Consider the following 26467-nt stretch of genomic DNA (forward strand, 5'->3'; position numbering starts at 1 on the left):
GTGGAGGGGGTGGAGCCACTTTCTCCTGTACAAGTGCCAATACAGGAGTGGGAGTTGTGCACAAAACTGCAGTGAGGGAGGGTTGGGGAAGCCAGGAGTCTGTGGTTCTCAAGCTATGGGGGTGGGGGTGGGGAGAGGGGGTCCCAGGTGAGCCAGTCTGGGTCCCAGTCACACAGAGCGAGTCCCTTGTCAGTCAGAGGTTGAGAACAGGCACATCAAAGAGGTCACAGATACCTTCAGTCTTGTCCAAGTTGTGTGTGCAATTGTGGTCTCCAGGGGGTGGAGAAAGACAGAAGAGGAGGGCAAACACTTTTGAGGACATCAACTCCTCCCGCAGTTCTGAGTTCATGCACTCTACTGTGGGATTGAAGATCTCTGGCAGCTCTTAGGGAGTTCCAGAACACCTGTGGGGTCTGCCTTGATAGGATTAAAGGAGGTAGAAGGGTTGAGTGCAGACGAACTGCTGGTGCTGCTGCTGCTGTTGCTACTGTCCAGCAGGGCAGAAGGCTGTAGTGGCCAAGTGTCCAGCATGGTCAGGCCCTGCGGCAGGGAGCTGAGCTCACCACTGTCCTTGCTCTCAGTTCCAGGTCCACCGCTCACTGTATCTCAGCTGATGGATTGGCCACCCCCAAATGTCAGTGCTCTCCAAGACAGGGACAAGGGAGGTCAGCTGAGGACTGCTTGGCCGGGAGGCTTTCAGGGTCTGGGCTGGGGCAGGCTTGGGCAGAGGCAGAGGGGTAGAAAGAGCAGGTAGACTCTGGAGCAGACCTTCAGGTGGTGACATGGACACCGTCACTGATGGGGAGCCCCACACCTGCTTATTCCCCAGAAGCACCTCTGTGGGGCCATTCACATGCTTCGGGTGAAGCCAGTACTTCTGCTTAGTGAGACCCTCTGGGATGGGCACCTCCAGGCTGGTGCCCGATGGGGCTCGGGTGGCCAGGAGCGTGTCTCCAGCAAAGCATCTGTAGATGTCCTCGTAAGTCACGTGGGCCAAGCAGCCGTTCTGAACGTCTTCTGTGACGTTCTGGGTGCTCTGCTGCACCCACACCTTCCTCTAATCCAGTTCCTGCTCCCACTGCTGCAGCTCTTCAGTCTCTGCTTGGAGCTCCATCAGCTCGTTGCAATCTCTCGATTTTTTCTGGATTTTTTGGATTTTTTTCTCAATCAGCCCAATACCTTCCAGCACGTTGGTAATAAATCTGCCACTTCCGGAGCACAGCTAGGATGTTAGCTGCCAGCCTGAGGTCAAGCACACTGACCTTGGCCTCCTGCAGAAGTGACACAAACTTGGTGGTAAGAAGCCCCGGGCTTCATCCACTGCATTAGATCCTTGACTACTCACCCAGAGGAGAGAGGGCCAACATCTGCCTTCACTCTAAAAACTGCAGCTTCTGTCTGATGTGGTCAAGCTTCCCCAGCAGGGGTTCAGGGCTGTGATGTAGTAGGCTAAGCCCCGCCTATGACACCAGCATCCCGTATGGGCACTGGTTCGGGTCCCAGCTGCTTCTCTTCCCATCTAGCTCCCTGATGATGGCCTGGGAAATCAGTGGAAGATGGCTCAAGTGCTTGGGCCCCTGCACCCATGTGGCAGACCTGGAGGAAGCTCCTGGCTCCTGGCTTCAGGTCAGCCCAGCTCCTGCCATTTTGGCCATTTAGGGAGTGAGTCAGCAGATGAAATATCTTTCTCTCTGTCTCTCCCTCTCTCTGTCTTTGCTCTACCTCTTAAATAAATTAATTAAAATTCTTTTAAAAAATAAAAATAAAGATTCCTAATTGTTCACCTACCCTTTGTGCTCCCAACCAGTGCCCTTTCATAATTTCCATTTTTATTTCTCAGTTTATTCACAAACACATTGAGTGTGTATCATGCATTAAGTAATCAGAGTACTTAGTGATGGAAAGGTAAATGAATATTTATAAAAATTGTTAAGACATTAAATACAAGTCTATTTTATAAGATTTCAGACAAGTTCAGAAAAAAACTTACTGGTGGTGGCAAGGATGGAGTTAATGAATCAGAGACGGCTTTCCAGTGAAGTATTGTCTATTTATTTATTTAAGTAAAAGTTATGCATTTATTTTATTTGAAGAGAAAGATAAAAAGTAAGACAGAGAGAGAGAGAGAAAGACAGAGAAACTCCCATCCTCCCACCCACTAGTTTACTCCCCAAATATCTGCACTAGCCAGAAGTATACCAGGCTGAAGGTGGGAACTGGAAACTCAGGGGTCTATCACAATGGTGTCAATAACCCAACTTCTTGAGCTGTCACTGCTGCCTCCTAAGGTATACATTAGCAAGAAGCTGGAATCAGGACCAGAACAAGGACTTGGGTCCATGCACTCTGATATGGGATGTGAGAGTTCCAAGTAGTGTCTTTCTGCATCAAACAGTGGCCCCAAAGTGTCATGGGAGCTGAGATTGTAATGGAAGATAAGATTAGAATCTTGACAAATGCAGATTTTTAGGCAAATCCATAAAATATGAGATAAGAAGGAACATTCAGATTAACAGAGGAGAATAAAGTAAAAATACTTAAAAATCTTTGGGTGATTATTATTTAAAGAGTATTCTAAGTCCATACATGTACCAATTAACATAAGCCAGAATCCTGTATTTTATCATTAGTTTTATCATATTCCTATTACAGATGAGAAAACCATGTTACATAACATTTAAGAAAGGCTTAAAGGTCCTATCTAGAATACGCATCCATATTCCTTTACTAGAACTTGAGCTCTTGACCACTGTATTCAACTTTTTGTTCTTGTGTGTTCAAAGAGGAATGCAAATAGGATCATAGGTTCTGTGATATCAATAGGTCTTGAGTTTCTACCTTGAGAGTAAATATCTAAGCAATTTTAAGTACTGGAAAGATATCAGATTTTAATTTCTACATTTTGCCCCTAGACAGGAATGAAAATTATAAAAAAAATTCTTTCTTTATTTTTAATTTATTTTATTTGAGAGGTTGAAGGTGAGAGAGTGAGCTTTCTGTCCACTGTTTCACTCCCCAAATGCCCTAAATAGCCAGGGTTGGGCCAATCTCAAGCCAGGATCCAGAAACTCAAACTGGGTCTCACACATGCGTGGCAAAGACCCAAGTACATGAGTCATTACTTGATGCCTCCCCATGTGTGTCTTAGCAGGAAGCTGCAATCAGAAGTAGAGCTAGGACTTGAAAAGGGGCTCCAATATGGGATGCGAGTGCCTCTGCAGCATCTTAGCCACTGCCCCAAAGCCCTGCTTCAGGAAGAGGGTGGAGTGGAGAACACCAGGGATCTCAGAGAAGAGAATGTCATCATTGAAACACAGCAATGCATGAGTCACTATGAGAATGACCATGGAAGAAAGGGTTAAGTGCTGTTCAGAAGAAAGGATGAATAGAATCATTGGAGACTGAGGAATAAGCAGACAACTTGGTACCTCACACCAGAGACCAGGTGGGAAGACAACAAATGTGGACTAGGAAAAAAGAACATTAATTTGTTTATGGATGTGTTGACATTGGGTTTCCTGTAGTGCGGATGAAGCCACATGGAGTAATCCTGTACATAGTAAAAACTGTCACAAACAAAGGTCAGGAAAATGGCTTTTTTCAAATGAGATGATTCCAGTTTGCTGATGGTGAAGCATTTCCTTATGACCACAATTGTTGACTTCATTTTACTCTGTGACCTTGTCTTTTATGCTATAAGTGGAAAACCTTGTCAAATTCTACAAAGGCCATTTTCAGCTCTGCCTAAGCACCCCTCATGCAGAGTAAAACTCATGAGTGTAAACATCACACTGTCAGTACACAAATGAGCCCTATACAGGAATCCAGTCTGCCATTTGTTCTCTTGAGAAATTCATTGAGAGTGAAGAAGTACAAAGCTATTAAAGTTATATAAAAACACATAATTATTCACTACTCCCATCTTCCATAATTCAGTTAAATGTCTCAGTTCTCCACTCACTATACTTGGATTGTGTGGGAATTTTTATTTATGTAGTTATGAAAGTATTTCTCTTCATTGACCAGATCTTTCTTGTATGCATGCTTCAGATCATTTCCTTCCTTCCTTCCTTCCTTCTCCTTCTCTCTCTCTCTCTCTCTCTCTCTCTTCATCTGTGGTAACTTGGCTTAATGAGGAAGTTCATTCTTCTCAACAGTTTTGATGTGATTCTTTGTGTTGCTCAAGGAGTAGAGTGTTATTATATAGCCACCCTGAATTATACTTACAGCAAAATATATTTAAAATAAGTTTCTATTACTTAATTGATGACTGTATATCAGAATTCCAGGGAGATGCAAAAAAAAAAAAAAAAAGTGCTCCCAGTTTTGTAATCCTATCCCTTTATAAAATGCCACTTAGGTGTTCTAATTATAATACATTTGGGAAACCATTAGTTTATGATTATATTTCCTCATTTAATAAAATTATTACATTTCAAAAATATAATGAAGACATTGTTAGCTTCTTAGTTCCCTTGCTAACCCTTAAAATGGCTACTCTTCCACAAAGCACTGAGAATATTTTCCCTATCTGCTTTGCTGGCACTATTTCCTATACTTCTTTAGATATAAGAATTCTTCGTGATTCTGACCTTGGTTCTATATTTTTTCCTCTTTGCTGAATAGCTGTAGATACTTTTGTAATTTCACCTGTCACCTCTAGGCTGATGGTTTGGAAATTGAAACCTCACGATAGTCAAACAGAATGGTGGTGAAGAGTATCAAACATTCATGTATAAGGGCAGAGTGCTTTAAGGAGAGGACACTTTAAAAATCTCTTTCTTCTGAATTCTTCTATTTTATTTCCTTCTGGAAAGAGAAAATTCTCTTTTAAAATCCCTGGAATCTTTTCTTGCAGAACATTTGACAATTTATACTTTTGAATTTGTTTGCAAATGAGATTATAGGATAACATAGTGTTTGAAGAACTTACATAACATTGAATTATTATTTTTAGACAGAAAAGGAAACTGTATTTATCTCTGATTAACTTGGTGGCAATATATTTGAATTACTAGATGGATTTTGAAATACACAGGGTCAAGGGAAATTGATGATTGCCTCAAGGTTCTATTTTCCTCAAACAGAAAATGAGATAATAGAAGGAGATCTCAAGGTGGAAATGCATCCCTACAGTGATGAGAACTCTTAATGACATCTACATGGTGTGTCCCTAAAATGCAGATCTAAGAATGTCATTCCAATGAGATGTATGCACTACAGGGCAGGGAAATTCACTTTACATTCACCAGTGTACCCCAAGCACAATTAGCAGTTCCTAGCATGAAGTAGACTCACAGAAAACATTTGCTGAAATGGAATAAATGCCCTTTCTTTAAAAATCTCCTTGCAAGGCATAAATCCAACACTGAGTAGTCTAGCATGCAAGATGCCTTTGACTGCCTCCAACTATTTTGACAGTCTCATTTTAGTGCACATCTTTACAAATTTCAACCAAACTTCAGAAACTGCTCACATTTCCCCCAAGTTGCCTTCTTTTTAATGAAAATTAAATTTCATACTTTTTGTGTTAAAAACATACTGTGTTTCATTCACCTGTACTTTCTGAGTACAAAACAGTTAAGGTGGCATCACCCTTGACTTTAAAGGATGGATAGTCTAGAAGAGATTGGAGACATAGAGATCAAAAACAATCATAAGGAAAGGAACACAGACCTCATGAAAGGGGCCTACAGGGACTCAGGAAAGAAAACAGATTTGGATGCCTACGAAAGGCTTTCTCGAGGAAGGGTACTTCAGCTGACACCTGAAAATTTTGAAAGCTTTTTATAAATCCTTTATAAATAGACCAGGGGAAGGGCCATCTATTAAATTTCTGAGGTCTGAGGCAAAATGAAAATCCAGGATCCTTTGTTCGAAAAACAGGAAATCATGCCTCCTGATAAAGGTACTAATATGTTAAACTCTTCCTTGTCATCCATAGTTTCTCTCTCAACTGATTACAGTGCTTTTATTTGCTATTTGATGCCACTCTATCTAAAAGAAATTTAAAAATTTAATAATTAGCATTAACATATCCCTTTTTCTCATGTACAACATCAAACTTGATTGCAAATACAAGAACATTTAACTCATATGAAAATCATTGAGGGGACCGGGGCTGTGGCGTAGTGGATAAAGCCACCGCCTGCAGTGCCAGCATCCCATATGGGCACCATTTTGAGTCCCAGCTGCTCTACTCCTGATCCAGCTCTCTCCTATGGACTGGGAAAGCAGTGGAAGATGGTCCAACTCCTTGGGCCCCTGCACCCAGCTGGGAGACCTGGAAGAAGCTCCTGACTCCTGGCTTCAGATAGGCAGAGCTCTGGTTTTTGCAGCCAACTGGGGAGTGAACAAGAAGATGGAGGACCTCTCTCTCTCTCTGCCTCTCTTTCTCTGTCTGTGTAACTCTGACTTTCAAGTAAATAAATAAATCTTTTTTTAAAAAAGAAAATCATTAAAGTCGCAAAATTGGTTTCCAAATGTTTGTTCATGTATGTGTATTTTGTTTTTTCACCAAAAACTGGAAATGTTTCAGACAGCAAACTAACGCTACCATTTTTACTTTATGTCTTGAAAAATGTCTATTTTACCAACACTCTACTTCTAGCTTACTGATGGGTAAAAAATGATTTAAGATAAAAGGAGCTATCTTATTTTTTCCCTTTCCTTCTACTTCAATGTTTTCAGCAATTTCTGGCTCCCAATGAATTGTATCCTTTAAGGGACCCCAATCTTCCTGCTTACTCAATCACAAATGTACTTCTCTTGACATATTTTCCATCTTGCTGGGTTCCCATGCATTCTGCAAACCAGAATTCTGTGTACAGAAGGTGTCAGGAACTCTCTATGCACATGGGTCAGTGAGGAACAGTGAACAAGACTATTACTCCTTGTCTCCTGTGCTCAAATGCACACTTCTTTTTTCCTTCAACCTTCATTTACAGAATATAAGTTCAAAGATAAAATTATTAAAAAACATCAATGTGGTAGAAGCAGAGCATTAAACAAAGTTTAATTTCCTCATGAGTGTGGACCCACCACTAATGCACAAATGAAATAATCTGAAGCCAGATCAAGCCAGAGACAAGAGAGAACAGAGCATGTTGGGAACTTTGCTTTATTTAGAATGGTTGTGAAGTGGGATTCGTAGGGTCCAGTTTTTTTTTATATTATTTATTTATTTTCATCGTACTGCCTTCCATGTGAAGAAGCACAGATACAAATATGGTGCGCAAAGTGATAGTGTTTATTTAACTGATGAGACAGCAGAGACACAAACACACGTGTGCATAGTTAAGGAGTAGAGTGAACCAGAGGGAGAAAAGGAGTGAGAGAGGAGAAGGCAGAGAGGGCAGAGAGAAGGGGAGGAGTTCAGAATCTCCTTTAGTCTTGGTCTTCAAAACAAGAGGAAAGAACCCCTCCAAGTACCTCCTTTTATGAGGTAATGTGGTCGCTTGCAAATTTTATGACACCTCCATAAAATTCCACAAGGAGCTTAATGCACATATTTACATGGCGACTTTCCCCTAGATCCCAGATGAAAATACAGCATCCCAGGAAAGAAAGTATTCTGATTGACAAGTAGGATGGAATTACATGAGCTGGGTGTGATGGGGGTGGCTTGTTGCTTGTAGTTTGTGGGCAGTGTAAGGAGATCTCCATGAGGATGGAGATTTTGAACACAAGTCACTGAGTCACTACTGACTTCTGTGATGTGAAATAGACTTTTCAGCACAAGTCATCTGAAGATTTTAGCTGAATCTGCAAATTTCCATGACTGGCCTTGCTTTCCATTGTTCACCCTCCTCATTTCCCTCCCCACTTGGAGGGTGATTACTGACCTATCTTCTTCCTGCTGGTTCTGAGACATTGTAAGGGTGTGTGCTAGACTGCCTTCTGTCTCCATACGTCCTCCCCAGGGAATCTCATTCATCTCAGAGACATCTGGCTCAGACTTCTTACCAGAGCACTGAGGCAATTCAGCAGGTGCCCACTGGATGTTTTTCACAAATGTCTCAAATTGTTTGTCTCCTCCTGACCACCCCTTTCCCAGGGCGATCTTTATCAGCATCCAGTTCTTTACTCTCTAAAACTTGGCATACTTTTTAATTCCAATCTGTTGAATTAACACTTTAATCTTTAAAAGTCTGCATATGTCATGCAGGTTTCGTTTCCACCTTTCCAGATTAAGCCTGTCATATGATCTCTTATTTCCATCTGTCCCCTTGTTCCTTGCTTTAATTCATATTTTACACAAGGATTAGAGGGCCATTAAAAAACAGAATCTGATAACATCACTCACCTGTTTAAGATGTCTTCAATGCTTTGCAAGCTCCTAAGATAAAATACAAGTTTTGCAAGCTGGTTTAAAAAAAAAAACAGCATTACTCAGCCTTGAGTGGCAATTTCCTGACCTTGATGATTTGGAATCTAGATTCTTCTTCTGTGTGATTTCAACAAGCCATTTAATTATTTGTACCTTAGCTTCATTCTCTCTAAAATGGAGATAATTTATATGTCCTTCATAGTATTGTTGGAAAATTCAAAGAGCTAATATACGTCAATACAAAACATTATGTAATTTATTGTAAGGTTGTTTAATTAGTCAACTAATTCTGGGTAATAAACAAACTCAAAATCCTGATAAGAAGCAGCACTCAGAGGTATAAAGGTTGGCAGATGGTTCGATTTGGTTATGAGTCTCTGTCTGTTGGATTCAGACTGCAGACCCACCTCGTGTATGCACTCTGGAACTCAGACTGAAGATGCATTTGTCAGCTGAACATGTAGAAGATGCTACTAAATACCAGGCTTAAGATTTCCACTGTGTCCTGTCTAGGCCTTTCAGTGACCAAAGCAGGTCCAGGGCTTATAGATGCTTAGGGATATATGAACATTAAAATTATCATTATAATAATAATTTATTATTATAATAAATTAGTTTATTATTCAGACTGCAGACCCACCTCGTGTATGCACTCTGGAACTCAGACTGAAGATGCATTTGTCAGCTGAACATGTAGAAGATGCTACTAAATACCAGGCTTAAGATTTCCACTGTGTCCTGTCTAGGCCTTTCAGTGACCAAAGCAGGTCCAGGGCCAAGACACAATGGTGAGGGAGAAAGTGGGGGGACTTATATCCTTCTTTTGAAGTTGCCACAATTGATAGAATTAGTAGTTTCTGAATAATAAACTAATTTATTATAAAAATAAATTATTATTATAATAATAATTTTAATGTTCATATATCCCTAAGCATCTATAAGCTGTTGGTAGAATCAAAGAATTAGTGAGTGGTATCCAATGGTATTTATTGGTGACATTGTTTGTGAGTTTCAGAGATTTCATATAATGTAAAGTCAGGCCCTCCTGAGATAGTAGCTGAGTAATAAATGAAAGGCCCCAGAGAACAAAGTAGAGTATTAGTAGGAACTGTGGGGCAATTTAAAGCCTCAAGTCAATGACTGACATTTAAGACAAGTGTCCAAATCAGAGGTCATTCTGAGTTCTCTTTTTAAGGCTGACACCAATCAACATGAGAAACAGACACTAAGAAGATAATGAAGGCATTTGAACTGATGATAGCCTGGCCAAATCAGGACTTTCATTATGGAAGTTATATAGTAAAAATCATAACTAAGAAGGGTTCAATATAGTCAAGCCCAAAACTGGTGATAGAAATGGTCTATTAGGAGAACAAAAAGATTAAGGTCAAAGAAGGTCATAATCAGTTCAGGATATTAATGTAAGAGAAACTACATCACTTAAGAATAAGTATGTGAACAGTGAGCATGCTAAAAGTCAAGACCTTTCCACCAATGGATGTAATATTATTGAATGGAATAGAACCAGGAGAGGACCTAAAGGACAGATGTGAATTAATAAGGGTAACATTTTCATAAAATTATCTTTGATGTGCCGGGCAATGATGCAAGAACTTTGCACAAATTATACTACATTTTCTTCATAGCATCCCTACAATGTGCAATTTTTTTAGCACTTTACCCATGAGATATACAAGGCTCAAGTTCCAAACCATTACCATGGTAATATTGCTGGTAGTGTGCTGGGATAAAACAGAAAACCAGGGTCCGTCTGCACCAGTGCCATCTAACGATCCAACGACACTTACCTTGGCAATGTCTTTGACAGGGCAATTAATGTCCATTTGTGTACCCAAGGCTTAGGAGTGCAATAATTCTCCTTATTTTAGGCTTAACCTTAGGGAATATTCCATCACTTGCTATGTCTCCCTACTAGCTTCGGGAAGGGTACCCTGAACCAGCTGACAGAAAATAACAGAAGTCTATAGTTAAAAGACACTGAGTAAAAGTAACTTCCAATTTTTGATACAGGACTTCTTATCTACTAGATCAATTACATACTTAACCCATCAGGGACAATCAAATACCACTTTGTCACTGCAGGTGGCTTCAGTGGGATTTGAAAGGGACATATATTTGATTTTCATAGAAAATTGTACAGGTTTACTGATGTGCTCCCTAATGAAATCATCAAGAGAAATATTTGGTTTATTAATGGATATATGTTCAATTCCCTTGAATTCATTTATATTATCAGAATCTTACATTATCAAACTACCTGATATAATATTCTCAATATGATCTTTCAGGATAATTAATCTCTGTATTTGTCCAACAACTGTGCTCTAATAGGAAAAATCTTGGGTTTTAAAAACACAAAAGTTTAAAACATAAATGGCAAATCATCTACAAAAGCTAAACAGTGGAGTGAAATTGTAATGAAGGATTATCCATTGGGTATAGCTATCACTTTGCAGCTCAGAATCTTTGATTTTTTTTCTTCTTCAGACAATTCTAGTTGAAGTGAGTGGTGATAATATTAATAATGATCATAATAATCATAATAATAGCATAATAAATAAAACATCAACTCATAATTATAAAAGACTTGCTATAGACTAGTATTTGAAAGTACCTGTCCCAGAGTTCCTAAGTAATTTAACTTGGATACTGCTGGTATTATAAATTTTCCCTTTTCAAACTAATGATTGACAACTTGATCCTAGATTATATAATATTTATGGATTCTACTATAAATTGTGTTACTTCAATTTTCCAACAGTCAGGAGACAAGAAAGTAAGGTCTCCAATTTTGTGCGCAATAGAGAATAAAAATTTCATTTTCTATGTCTCTCAGTCTAAAAGGAAGTGAATCTTCCACATAACTTAAGCCCTGTCTCTGTGTTGTGTCAGTGAGGGAGTATGATTGTCTCTAGGGTTTACACAGCTTCTAGAGTACATGGGACTGAAAATGCTTTCCTTAATATTTCCAGCTTTGGAAATCATTGAGAATTTACCCAATATGTCTTTTTGATGAAATTTTTCATATTAAGCTAAGTTACATATAAACTTTTTATTCTCTACAAATCTTTTGTATCAACTATATATTGCTGCAAGCATCAGTTAGGATTCAGTGAGACTAGCAAAATGAGTAAGACATATTAAAGAGTTTTGATACAAGGAGATGGCTTATACAATTATGGAGCAAGAAAGTCTCCGTTCAGCAGTGTCTCCATGCATGATGATGGACTTTGAAGTCTGTGGAGCAGGAAGTCAGAAACAGTGGGCACCAGAAGAGGACTGTAACTAGGACAGATGGAAACCTGTGACTGTACTTGTTATCTCTGACTCTGGTGATGTGGAAACCCTACCAAAGCTAGGACTCCTTGACATAGAGCTAAACATATATATATGACTCAGCATCCTTAAAAATCAAAGGAGAAGCCTGGCAATATAGAGAAAGTTTAGCCTCAGAGGCTGTTTCATGCCAAAGAGGTAAATCAGCAGATATGGAAAAATGTGTGTCAGTGTCAAGTTGTTAATTATTTCCATTTTATCTTCCTAATACTGCATTATTCTCTCCTGTGGCCAGTGCTAGTAGGGAGCGTGGAGGAAGGGCAATGCCTTAATGTTTAAATCAATTTGGCGAGGCTGACACATTGCAGAGCCACTCTGTTAGATGAGTACCCTTTAATACACAATGGATTAAAATTGTAAGGTAACTATAGTAATTAAAACCATTACCATTTCTCTTGATTCAGTGGGATTATGTGTTCAATTATCTGGCCTGGGATAACTTGGCTGCAGCTTTATGATCTAGAATGATCTTACCTGTTTTGGGTCTGAACTAGATGGCTGCTCGATGGGACTTAAAGCACTATGAAAGTTTGAAGTTTGATATTAGCATTATAGTTGATAGTGATGTTTCGGAAGTGAATCTGGAGGATAAAGAAAATGAGAAAATGTATAGGTGCTCTGTGAACCACACTTCTAACTCTGAGAAAACAGTTACATAAGAATGGTAAGGAAAACTGTGGCTGGCACCACAGCTCAATAGGCTAATCCTCCGCCTGCGGCGCCGGCACCCCGGGTTCTAGTCCTGGTCGGGGAGCCGAATTCTGTCCCGGTTGCCCCTCTTCCAGCCCAGCTCTCTGCTATGGCTCAGGAGGGCAGTGGAGGATGGCCCAAGTGCTTGGGCCCTGCACCCGCAAGGGAGACAAGGAGAAGCACCTGGTTCCTGGCTTCGGATCAGCACAGCACACTGGCCACAGCGGCCATTGGGGGGTGAACCAACGGAAAAAGGAAGACCTTTCTCTATGTCTCTCTCTCTCACTGTCCACTCTTCCTGTCAAAAAAAAAATGAAAAAAAAAAAAAAAGAATGGTAAGGAAAACTGTGAGGAAGATTGAAGTGATTTAGATTTGAGCAGCAGATACTAAGAATTCCCAGTAGTGATAAGCCTACTGAGCTCCAGGTTTTAATTTTTTAATATTAAATAAATGAGAGCTCCTTAGAAAAATTACTGATTGCAGATCTCTGGCTGGAAAAATGAGTATAAAGCAAGAGTAGGACATCTTTTTCCAGAAAGCATAGAAACTATTGAATTCTGATGGGAGCATGTCAAGTAGATAGAAGTTACTTTGAGGTTTAAACTCTAGCTAAATACCGAACAACTTGAAAATTAACAATTATTATCAGCAAAAAATTACAACAAAACATTATAATATGTGGAAGTTAAAAATCTAGAAGTCCACATACATACATAAACAGTGGGATGGGGTGCTGGGAGGAGAAGGTAAATTTCATCTTCATTAAGATGACCGCCTACAAATGTGAAAGGAGTCAGAATCGGAAGGGCATCTCACCTTGATTATATATCAATATCATTTGATTACACACCCTTTATTATTTCCATCAACTGATTTACTAAGAGATATGAATGGCATAAACATATTGTATTTTGACTGTGGAGCAAGGGACAGTTTTCCAAATTATTGCACCAACATGTTTACCTTGGGAAGACAATTCCTTTGAGCTCATATCTTTGTCATATCTACCTTTAATACCTGGTAACACATCTCAGAATTACTAGTATTTTAAATGAGATGGTATATGTAAAAGTTTTATATGATACCAGGCAAATATAAACTATTATCTATGAGGACCACAACATCAAGTTAAGAAGTATAAGTGAAACATTTGTCCATGAATAAACTTCATAATGATCTGAGCACCCAGAAGAGACCATCATGAATATTTAAAAGTTTGTCATGTCTTTAGTCTTTCTTTATAACCCCTTTCTTGATTTTTTTCTCTTATATTCTCCTTCACATATAGACAATACTGAGTTGGGCACCATTACAGAATGTACATCAATAGAAAGAAATTAATCTGAGAACATAAGAAGAATTCTTTCTTTCCCTTTCCACCCTGGCAATTTCTACTTTGGTGTTGTGCAATGCATTACAGGGGAAGATTCTGCTGAGCTCAGGCAGTTCACACAGGCAAAGAGTAACCTGCAAATCAGTAGTCTCTTGCAGCCACCCAGAAGTTCCTGATTGCTAGTGATGATAGATGAACCTATATCAAACCTTCCATGTTCATTTCAAAGTGTTGAGTAGTTCTATTTCTGTTTTGCTTGACCAGTGTTTTGTTCCTGGTCAAGAAATGCAGTGGCAGGAGGTTTCTTGATCTGCTATGTACTTTCTCTTATAATTTCTTTATTTCTGATACTTGCTTGTGGTGCAAATATATATATATATATAGTCACTTCCACATCAATATTTGAAATTTCAGAAATCAACAATGTGCCAGCAACTAGAAAACATGTAATTGGGTGGAACGTCTTTGTTGTGCTTCGATATTTCAATAATAAAGGAAAGAATAAAATAATTGAGTGCAGTCAGTTCCCCTCCAGTGGTAAGACAGAAAATTTTATTTCAGAGGAAAGCATTATAACCATACACACTGAGTCGTCAAAATTTAATCTTCTTATTGCTGGAACTATTTGCAATGAACAAAGAATCCTTACGCTCTAATATGCTATTTGAACTCTTAGGTTGATTTTATCAAAACTGATCTATACATGAGCTCTTATGAAAGATGAATCAAGGAGATACCCATGACAGTTTTGTACACTTTGATTGGCTTGGCAAGTCAGAGATAGTTTTCTGTCTCAGATGCATTTTCTGCATATACTCTTGAGGGATTAATCTTTTATAAAAGACTTCTTTTATCCTACTCTTGTGATTCGATCTTTTCAGCTGGCCATTCTTGTCTTCGTATTTGAAGCTAAAGTAACCTACCTCTTGCTCAGGCTTGGTTATCCAAATGTATTATGGCTCTCAAGCTGAGCTAATCACTTCAGGCTCTACTTCTCTTGCTTTTTCCCTGAGATGTCAATTCAATTCTTCCTTTTATAGCTTCTGTGTATAAAGCCTGGTTGACCATAGGCCGGCGCCGCGGCTCACTAGGCTAATCCTCTGCCTTGCGGCGCCGGCACACCGGGTTCTAGTCCCAGTCGGGGCGCCGGATTCTGTCCCAGTTGCCCCTCTTCCAAGCCAGCTCTCTGCTGTGGCCAGGGAGTGCAGTGGAGGATGGCCCAGGTACTTGGGCCCTGCACCCCATGGGAGACCAGGAGAAGTACCTGGCTCCTGCCATCAGATCAGTGTGATGCGCCGGCCACAGCACGCCGGCTGCGGCAGCCATGGAGGGTGAACCAACGGCAAAGGAAGACCTTTTTCTCTGTCTCTCTCTCTCTCTCACTGTCCAGTCTACCTGTCAAAAAAAAAAAAAAAAAAGACAAAAAGCCTGGCTGACCAACATATGGTAAAACAAACTTGCTTACAATTTGGTATATTATCCTCCAAGAATTTCCATGGCAATAACTGCTCTAGATGTATTATTACCATTCTGTAAGGATGCATAAGCATAGCTACTGCATGATAGAGCTGAGATTCAAACCAGACTGGCTATCTTGCACAAGTGGAGCTGCAGTCCTAGGCTCCACCAATTAACCATGAAGGATTTCTCCAAAATTGGTGTCAACAGAGATCAAGTGGAAAATTTATACACATATCCTATCTAGCAGCAGCACCCAGCACTTTCTCTGCTGGAAGGGTGTCAGAGGAGGGCAGCTAAGACAAGGTTTAAATTAAATCCAGAGTCTCCTAACAAAATCCTCAAAATAGGCTCATTTCACTCTCCTTACCAAGAATCAGGAAAATCTCAAATTGGGTTTAAAAAGGCAATCAACAGAATGGTACTCCAGCATGACAGATATTTAGAATTACATGTCAAGAATCTTAAAGAAGAGTTGGGAGCACAGAAATATAGCAAATTTGAATTAAAAACAATAGAAAACCAGAACAACAGAGAGAAAAGATAGAAAAGAAGCATGAAGTCTCAGAGATCTGTGGGATTACAGCAAATGATCTTATGTTCATGTCTTCAGAGAACAAGCAGTAAAAGAAGGAGCCTTAAAAAGCATCTCAATGAAACAATAACTGATTTAGTGAAGACACACATCATCAGACTTATGAAACTAGTCAAATCCCAAATTGAAAAAGTCCAAAGAAATCTACTTCAGGTTTTACCATAGACAAACTTTTGTAAGTTAAAAACACAGGTGAAATGGCAGAATCAGTCAGCAGTAAGTGGCGGTTTACCTAGAGGGAAATACATTTCTAGAAAAAAAAAAAAAAGACATAACATTGAGGATATTGAAGACATTAAAGGGATAGTGAGATGACAGAGGTAAAACTACTGAAGTGTCAGCTCAGTTGTCTGAAATACAGTCGGTACAATATGCAGTGGCAATTGCAATAAGAACATATCCCTTAAAAGTTTAAACTCTAATCAGATGAGTCCTGCTTATTGTGTATCAGGTGCTGCTTTATGCACGTTCACGTGTAAGCAGTCACTTAACCTTCACACAATCCATTCGTTATTGTTCTGGTGTCTCCTGATGAGGAAGTGTGTGGCTAAATACAGGTAAGTAATATAGTCCAAGATCACATGTCTAGGCCGGCGCCGCGGCTCACTAGGCTAATCCTCCACCTAGCGGCGCTGGCACACCGGGTTCTAGTCCCGGTCTGGGCGCTGGATTCTGTCCTGGTTGCCCCTCTTCCAGGCCAGCTCTCTGCTGTGGCCCGGGAAGGCAGTGGAGGATGGCTTGGGCCCTGAACCCCATAGGAGACCAGGAGAAGCACCTGGATCCTGCCTTCGGATCAGCGTGGTGCGCCGGCCACAGCGCGCCAACCGTGGCGGCCATTGGAGGGTGAACCAACGGCAAAGGGAAGACCTTTCTCTCTGTCTCTCTCTCACTATCCACACTGCCTGTCCAAAAAAAAAAAAAAAAAAAAAATCAGACGTCTAGAAAATGTCCACCTCAGGGTGTATGAGTCTGTTTAGTTCTGGGATTTATTATTGGAGTTCTGTATCACGTTGTTCCTCTGTCATCTTGCATTCAACAGAGACTTCCATCGATCCTAAGTGAGAGCTGAGTGATGTGCCTGCTAAGGGTCCTGACGCGTACATGGTCTACAGGCACAGTGGAGGTTGGGAGAGGGAGAGAAATCTTCTAAGCTCTGAAATCTGGAGTCCACAGAAATAGCCATGAGTAACTCCCATAGATTGAAATAGCTGCTGAAATGAGGGGGTACAGGCAGTGGAAGAGGTAGCACTAAGCATCAAGCTGCATTAAGAATGCACTGGAGAGTGCATGGTATCTTACATTGCAGGAAGCCAGAAAAATACATAGATATTCCTAGCTCTGGAATTGCATAAATGGGTTGAAAATTGGCAATTATTGTGCTGTGAGGTCGGATTCAAAATTAAGGATTGAGAGATAAGAGAAAGCAATGTAGAATTTTGGAATGAGGTATGTGCTTCATCATAACTTATTTTTTATTTTTTTATTTTTTTTTATTTTTAACTTTTATTTAATGAATATAAATTTCCAAAATACAGCTTATGGATTACAATGGCTTCCCCTCCCCCATAATGTCCCTCCCACCCGCAACCCTCCCCTTTCCCACTCCCTCTCCCCTTCCATTCACATCAAGATTCATATTTTTTATTAAAAAAAAAAGCCATTGCTGGGGCCAGCACTGTGGTATAGAAGGTAAAGCCACCACCTGTGATGTCAGCATCCCATACATGTGTCTATTCAAATCCTGGCTGCTCTACTTCTTCTTTTTTTTTAAAGATTCATTTATTTTATTTGAAAGGCAGAGTTACAGAGAGGCAGAGAGAGAGAGAGAGATCTTCTATCTGCCAGTTCACTCCCTAGTTGGCCGCAATGGTTTGAGCTGTGCTGATCTGAAGCCCGGAGGCAGAAGCTTCTCCTGTCTCCCACATCTGTGCAGGGGCCCAAGGACTTGGGCCATCTTCCACTGCTTTCCCTGGTCATAGCAGAGAACTGGATCAGAAGTGGAACAGCCCGGTCTCGAACCAGCACCCATATGGAATGCCAGCACTTCAGGTGGTGGGTTCACCCACTATGCCACAGCGCCGGCCCTGACTGCCCCACTTCTCATCTAGCTCCCTGCTAATGTGCCTGAGAAAGCAGCAGAGGACAGCCCAAGTGCCTGTGTCCCTGCAACCATAAGGGAGACACAGGAAATCTCCTGGCTCCTGGCTTTGACCTGATCCAGCCCTGGCCAATGAGTTCATTTTAAAGTCAACCAGTGGATGAAAGATTCTCTCTCTCTCTCTCTCTCTTTCTCTAACTTGGCTTTTTAAATATATCAGGTATGTCTTAAAATATAAGCCATTGCTGTTGAATTTATTTCTCATTTTGCATTATACACCTTCCTAGAGTAGGCACTGTGTTAAGCCTGTGGCTACAGCTATCATAACAAGACAGACACATGAGTGCCTTCACAAGACTTTCAGTCTAATCAAGATGAAGACTATTAAACAGACATTTTATCAGATATAAACATCTAATCATGCATACTAACCATATGAATTGTGTGTATTTATTGTATGTCAAAAATATAACCTATATTCTGCAGCTATGGCCAGACCTCCCATACTTCATTACAACTCCCCTATAAGTTAAAGGCTAAAAAAGGTCTAGGTAGCTTTATACCTTCAGACCAGCATAAATGATCTGAACAGTAAAAGGTCTAGAACAGATAAAAGGATCCCAGGGGGCCAGTACTGTGACATAGCAGGTTAACCTGCCTTCTGCAGCTCTGACATCCCATATGGGCACCAGTTTTAATCCGTTACTCCACTCTGATCCAGCTCCTTGCTAATGCGCCTGGGAAAGCAGTGGAATATGGCACAAATGTGTGGACTCGTCCACCCATGTGGGAAACCTGGAAGAAGCTCCTGGTCCCCAGCTTCAGGTAGGCTCAGCTCTGGCCAATATGGTCATTTGGTGAGTGAGGCAGCTGATGGAAGATCTCTCTCTCTCTCTCTCTCTCTCAGTCTTTCTCTCCTTCTCCCTCTGTAACTCTGCCTTTCAAATAAATAAATAAATCTTAAAAAAAAAAGAATAAGACCCCAGGAAGAAAACATTTCAATGTCTTTTCTGCGGAGCACTCCCCACCATTAGCCATGGGTTCCTCACTTTTGCCCTCAGGAAGAACTGAAAGTTGGTGATGGATCCATACTGGATGAGGATGGGAGCAGCACGTGGAGGTGCCTGATGGCAACATAATCTAGAAGATCTTGGTAGCCTAACAGTTTTATAGAAGTTTGAAAATAAATTAATCTGACATGAAGGAGTAGTTGGCATTTATATCAAGCCTAGATTTGTATTTTCTGGTGAGTCCAGGTGGAAAATTGTGTAAAATGTAAGACTTCATTGAGCAGCCAGATGCTGCATCTGAACTGAGATTCTGTGGGTCAATAAATAACCCAGACCCATAAAGTATGTTGTGGTAATGGGAAATACTATAATTTTTTAGCAGATCAGAAAACAGCTGGTTGGTTTTCCCTTTAAGAAAAAATCTTTTTGTATTTCTTTTGCAGAAAAAGTCAAATATCAACATGTCAGCATGGTTGGAAATATTGAGCTTATTATTCTTTTCAATCAACTGTCAAAATCACAGACATCTGACTTTCCAGATCATTGATCTAATGGAGATACAGAGTGAGCTTGTTTTTTGAGGGGCATTTTGAATCTTTACAGGGTCTATTTGTTTAACGAGGATTTGGGGTTAATGTGAGTGTATGTGGGAGGAATGGCCATTAGGCTCTCAGATGGATGGAAAAGATTTGGTGAATATTTTTACTTTTCTTCTCATGTTCATGGTAGAAAGTCATCCCCCTCTACCACTTTTCCTTTGGCTAGCCGCAATTCAATCTACACAAGTCTCCTTCATTATTAGTTTACAAAACACTACCAGCTATGTCTCAAATATTTAAGTCCAGGTTGGAAGGAGTATGTAAGCAGAAGGGTGAATGAGAGGCAGATGAGATAACAATGGTCATAGTAGAAGTAGTAACACAAAGAGGACTTTGTTTTTTAATAGGAACAGCTTTTCAGCTTTTTTCAAAATCCAGTATTCTCAATTCTAGTTTGTGTGAGCTGGGATAAATCACATCCCTTACCCTTAAAAATATCGTGTACTTATCTGAATAAAATAAAACAAGAAAAATCTCATAGAGACATCTTTAAAATTGGGAGAATGAGAAGAAAATTGTTATTGGAAACTGATAAATCAAACCTCATGATGAGAAGTTGAAGTTTGGTGACATTTTTACCTGTGGTCTCCAGCTAAAGAGGAAGTTATTTAGTGTGAATTGTTTTTGCAGTGTTCATTTGTTTTGTTTTGCATTGTTTTTTGGAAAATAAATATCATTTTTCCCTCCAGCTTACTAAAAACTCTAAAAGTAATAAATTCTTGAAAGTCTATGATAATCTAAAGTAAATATTTGCAAACTTCTTTCTATAAAATGTCAAAGTGAATATTTTAGGCTTTCTGGGCTGATGCTCTTTGTTGTAACTAATCAGTTCTGAAATTTTAATGTGAAAGCAGCTAAAACAACAGAAAATTGAATGAACATGTGTGTATTAATAAAAATTTTATTTATAAAAGCATAAGTCAGGTTGAATTGGGCCCGTGAGTTATAGTTTACCAGCCTCAATGGGAAGTCCGCAGTTATCAAATCTCCTACCAAATTTCAGAAAGATTTGAAGGTGTGCTCTCAACAAGACAGGTAGATTTCTAACACTCTTGAATGCATTGTTTTCAGGAATCTAATTTTCAACTAAGCCATACAGTAGCCCAGCACAAAATTTCTGAGTATGGCTTTTGTCTAATAAAGTGAATCTCAGTAACATTCAGAGGAAAACCACAACAGACTTGTGGGGAGCAACCAGGACTAGACTGAGTTACTGGAATTAAGACTTATTCTATGCATCTGCTCTCCCACAATATGGCGCTGGGAGAGGAGAAAACAGTTTCTACGCAGCTGCCTCCAGTTCAACCAATAAACTGTAGGACCTACTCCTGATTGGAGGAGAGCAGCGTACTCGGCGTGTGGGCAGCCGAGTTAGGATTGGCGGAGGAGGACTATAAAGGAGGAGAGAGACGGCATTCACCAGGAACATCTGGGGGGAACATCTGAAGGAACACCTGTGCAGCCCCCGAGAGAGCCGGCCGGCGGTGTGCCGCTCCCCTGCGGAAGTGGGGAAAGCGGCCAGGGGGAACCGCCCTTCCACAGAGGTGGAAGGGACAGTAGCCAACCCGGGAAGAACCAGCAGCAAACCCGGGGAGGGCCGAGCAGACAAAAGAACAGCGCAGGGTCCTGTGTCGTTCCTCCACGAAGACGGGGAGCGACAAGACTCTCTGTAGAATAATGTATTGCAGAAGCATGATCAGCTTGGACTAGAAACTGTCCACAGTTAAATGAAACAACACAAACACACACATTCAAGTGTCTCCAAGCCATGTTAGGTGGGATATAAGTTAAAGCGCCTTAGCTTGGAACATGGACCATTTCTTATGTGGATAGAGGGAAGGCACAGTGTTGACTCAGGACCCTAAAGAGCTGATTCAAAACCTGCAGAATCAAATCCAAGTAATAGGACTGTATTTTAATGCAGAAACTAGCAATATATGTCAATCAAATGTCAGAATTGCTATAGTAGTACTTATGTGTTTTACTTTTTCTCACATTTTGAATGGCATGGCCTATTGGGATTCCATCCTTGAATAATTTTTGCATATTAGTTATGTTGGCAATATATGCATGTCTCCTCAGTTTTTGAAATTCAAAATGAAGGTATGCTACTCTCATTGATAGGTAAAACCTAATCCCCTCTCATTTACACTGGCCTGGTACTGGTAACCTGCTTGACCAAGAATACAACAAAACAGGGTTCTGAGACTTCCAAAGCTAAAGACTTGCTTCTTTTTCCAAGGGAATTTCTGAGCTTCCTGAACTACGTTGTGAGGAACTGAAGGAACCTGAGACCACACATGTAGAAGAGGCCTCATGTAGGTGTTCTGTTCAATCAGCTGGAGCCAGTCCTTTCAATATATCTCCCAATGTACCAGATTTACGACGTAAGATGTCTTAGATCCTCCAGGCATTTGCATAGTGGACATGACTGGATACTGGAAGGTGTCCAGTGTATAACAAATCTTCCCAGTCAGATGAATCAATTAATTCACAAGCTTTTATTGGGATTCCACTCCTGGGCAAGGTTCACCAGCCCCAACAGAGCTGGGGAAGTCTCTTGTCAGAGGTTGGGAGGCCTCCTTTTATAGATACAGGGCGTGTGGGTTAAAGGTCGAGGCAGGTCTGATACAATGCGATTATACAATGATTATTATTATTATTATCATAAAGCAATGTATTTCCTGGGACTTTAATACATAACCAGCACAAAGTGTTCCTTGTAATTTATTTTGCAAAGTATTGGTATACTTTTCTGTGTAAATATTTCTATGTTACTATATAGGGTGATATTCTAGCCCACATTGCATGGGTTACCCAAAGTATGTTATATAATCTTTCTGAACCCTGGAAATTCTTCATTACAAAACCCATTTTGGGTTATGTTATGTTATGTTATGTTTTGAGTTATGAATTTTGGGTAAGGAATTTTGGAAATGCATAATTTTCATCAGGTCAACTTACCCTGTATCTGAAAACAGGAGGAGAGGCTGGTTTGCAGAGCTCACATTATGAATAAATCTCCAAGATGGACAAAAGTGTGTATAGTAATCAGAAGTTTCCTTTTCTTTCCAACAAAGAAACTTTCCAATTGGATGATTGAGAGTCCATCGATCTATGGTTTCCATCCTCAGAGGGTCCATTATACCATGGTATTACCTTGTCCACCCAAAACAAAGTGCTCTGTTTCTTTCTGGCAAAACTGTTCGATTCTCATCAGCAAACTTCCTCAACTACATTTCCCTTTTTCACATGCTTTAAGACTATAGCTCCTAAAGACAAAAAGCAGCCCCATGATCTCAAGTTTATCTGTTATCACCCGAAATGGTTCATTTTGGGTGAGTAATCAAGTAATCTTATCTACCCCTAAATAATGCATTGAGGTTCTGTATAGTTTCTAATAGTATTAATATGAATCATTTGGGCTCATTGGCAGAGTCATTTTGGGATTATGCTAACGTAATGCTCCATTTTAACATTTTCTCCCACCAGACCCTCTGTTTTCATTTGTCATATGATCTGAGCAGTTTCAACTGCCTGAATATTATTAATCATGTCTAAATTGATACATTGTTATATTTGTGGTCTGTGCATGTAACATCTGTAGAATGTAACTGACTAGGTTTGTCATGAATACATTCATTTTGGCTCTACAGTGTCCTTGGGCAGACCATGTTTGCGTAAGGAAAATTCAAATTAACTGAAAATTCTGAATGGTGGCCCAAATATGCTTTTCTGAAATGTCTACTGACTGTCACTAGGCTTAACTTTTTGAGCTGCAATGAACAAAACCAACTCTTCTCTTCACAAGACCATCCTTTGTTTATTTAAGACAGCTTTCCAGTATTCTCTGATTGATGTCTGGTTATTTTCCTCCCTTGGGTGCACTCTCCTGTGAGAGTGGTGTTTCACACAAGAATTGCAATTGGTAAAGGAAGATGCCTCCTGTAACATAGCTTGCTTTCCCTAGCCTCTTTCCTTGGTTGTTATGTAGGTGTAGAGACACTACTTTGCCTTAGTGCTGTGCCTGCATTTCTGCAGGGTAATCTCAACAATAGAACTCCACAGGGAACTGGATGAGTTCTTATTACTAGTAGATCATGACTCAACTTTTCTCTGTGTTCATTTCTACTTTATTCACTTCTACAGAGCTATTAATCCTGACAGCACTCTCCAAGGAACCTCCTACTTCCAAATCTCCATCTCTATTTTTTCCTGGGGAACACACTTAAAACACCCTTGATCCTGGTCTGTCACAGCAAGTTTCATGGGGCCTAGAAATTTGAATTCTCTTGTTCAGGGTGAACAGTGATCTCTTTCTATCATCGCCTCTAGTCATGTGACACAATCACCCTTAGAACACAGTTAGGAACAAAGGATGAAAACTACAGGTGGCTATCGTAGAAATTTCACATAATATCAAATAGCATTGATCAGGGTGACAGAACAAAAGTATATGCTTGAGTTCTATCCATGGCAAAGAAGGTCAGCCTTCAAGAATATTTTAAGCTGTACTCTAAACCAGCCAAGCATGCATTCATTTGCTCTCTCTTTCTAATGCACTCTCACACACATACATACAAACACACCTTTGCAACTATTATGCATTTCTTTTTTTCTCAGATATATTATAGAGTCTGTGATACATAATATAATATGTTATATTTTATATATATTATATAGAATCCAAGTATGTAAGCCATCATCCATTGCCTCCTAGAGTATGCATTAGGACTTAGAGGCAGGACTAGATGCCAGGTGTTCTAATATGGGATGTAGGCATCACAGGTATTGTCTTAATCCCCTGCACCACAACAGCCACCCCGTGAATCCTATTGACAATGATGGGATTCATGCATTGGCTCCAATTCTACATGGCTGTTTGACAAGGCAGTGAGCTATAGACCGCACTTCCATCATGGTGTCCTACTGATAAGGAGGCTCTGCCATCATCCTGGAATCTAAAGTATGTTTTGCATGTCAGTGTATACATTGTGATCCTATCCACCTTTCCTCCATGGAGAGCACTCACCAGAAAGTAACTAACAAGGCGTCTCACAAAGATTGCCCTAAGGGAGTCATACCAGAGAAATACTAGTAGCAGCTGGCTTCTATGCGATGCAGGTTCACTATGCACAGACAAAGCATCTTTGAAAATGGAACACAGCCCTGTGAGGTACATGGCATTATTATAAAGCGTGTTTTGCAAGTAATAAAACTTAGAACATTGACAGCTCTGGGCAGTGTTCACTTCAAGCTCTCAGTCATCTCAGCCCTGGGAGTCTTTTCTTCACGTATTGTATTCATTTCACGCGGCTGCTCTGACTAATTGCCTCAGATGTAATGGATTTAAACAATACTAAATTACTCCCTCCATTCTCAAAATCTGGCTTCTGAAATCTGTTTTACCAGGCTGAGGTGGAGTCAGAAAGATCAGTTCCTTCTAGAGACTCTCTGAGAGACTTCCTTTCCTTGCTTATCATCTTCTGAAAGATACTGAATAGCGTGGCTCTGTTCCTGCTTCTCTCCCTACATCACACCCATTTTCCTCTGACTTTAACTCCTCCTCCATCCTCCTTCTAGAGACAGTTATTATCCCATCAGGCTCCCTAGATAACCCATGTCAACATCCTTAACTTTATAACATCTCTTAAATTTTCTTCTGGATATGATATAGTATTCATAGATTCCTGTGAACAGGATGTGGGCATATTTGGAGGAGACCTTATTTAACCTGACACACAGGTATAGGGACGCATTTGTTCAGCTTAGGGGGAAAAAACCCAGAATTTGCAAAGATCATGAAAGTGGAAGGATATTCAGGAAAGTGTGCTGCTGTGCTATGGCTTCTGGAGTTCTTGCCTCCCCTGCAGCCTGATTCATGTCAGGTTACCTGAGCTGAAAACTGCTTTAGAGCAGTGTATTTTTAAACTTTCTCTCTCCATATGGTTGGCCACAGCTCATCTCTATATTATCAAAGACACCCAATAAAAAGGAATCAGCACTAGATTCAGCCCTCTTGAAAGAAATTGCCTTTCTATGAGTCTTCCAGGCACTCTGGTGAAATTTTATCTTGCTAAACATTAGGCACACATATGGAAAGAGAAAAACTTTTTAAAAATATTTTTATATGAAAGAATATATATAGAGAGGAAGAGACAGAGAGAGAGATCTTCCATCTGCTGGTTCATTCCCAAAATCACTACAATGGCCAGCACTGGGCCAGGCTTAAGCCAAGAATGTCAGGGGCCTAGGCACTTGGGCCATCTTCTGCTGCTTTCCCAGGCATGTTAGCAAGGAGCTGGATTAGAAGTGGAGCAGCCAGGACACAAACCATTACCTACATGGGATGCTTGCAACATGACAGAAACCCCACAAAGACCCTTTGATTGCAGTCAACAGACAATACTGTTTCATCTCCCCTTGCATGCAGAGTTGGACTAGGACAGAAGTGGGGCGAAGGCTGAAGGAGAGTGAAGTTGACAGGCACTGTACTTGGGTTCTGAAAACCCAGGCTTGAGTTGAGCTATCTCAACAGCTATGTATTTGACCATCCCTTCATGACTTTACTGTTAATGGTTTTATAATGAGAACTCAATACACGAGCAAATTATCACCTACATCATTTAATGCAATTCTAGGAGAGTGGCAAAGAATAAAATGAAGCCTCACTTATAAAAAAGGAAAAGAAGGTGGAAAGTAAATCATATGTCCTACTCCATTATATGCTGCTATAACAAAATATCATACACTGGGTGATTTAGAAAAATTAGACATTTATTTCTCTAATTTACCAAATATATAAATATATTACCTCCAAAACTCAGATGCTTTCATTTATTGTTTCAGAAAGGCTGTCTTCTGTAGAGAGAATAGACAGTGTTCTCACGTGGACGATGACATAGGGCAAGAGAGATGCACACCCTCCATCCTTACTGAATGGCACTAACTCAATTCATGAGGCAGGAGCCCTCATAACCTCATCTCCTCTCACAAG

General features: G+C 40.2%; 1 pseudogene; it reads right to left on the bottom strand.

The window, feature by feature from the left end:
• Nucleotides 1-193: 193 nt before the first annotated feature.
• The window catches only part of LOC100359027 (transcription factor E2F4-like), a 198429-nt pseudogene continuing 172155 nt past the window's right edge, over nt 194-26467 (bottom strand).

This window comes from Oryctolagus cuniculus, chromosome 6 (assembly GCF_051225735.1).
Source record: "Oryctolagus cuniculus isolate XC-2025 breed Fujian yellow rabbit chromosome 6, ASM5122573v1, whole genome shotgun sequence".
Taxonomy (NCBI): domain Eukaryota; kingdom Metazoa; phylum Chordata; class Mammalia; order Lagomorpha; family Leporidae; genus Oryctolagus; species Oryctolagus cuniculus.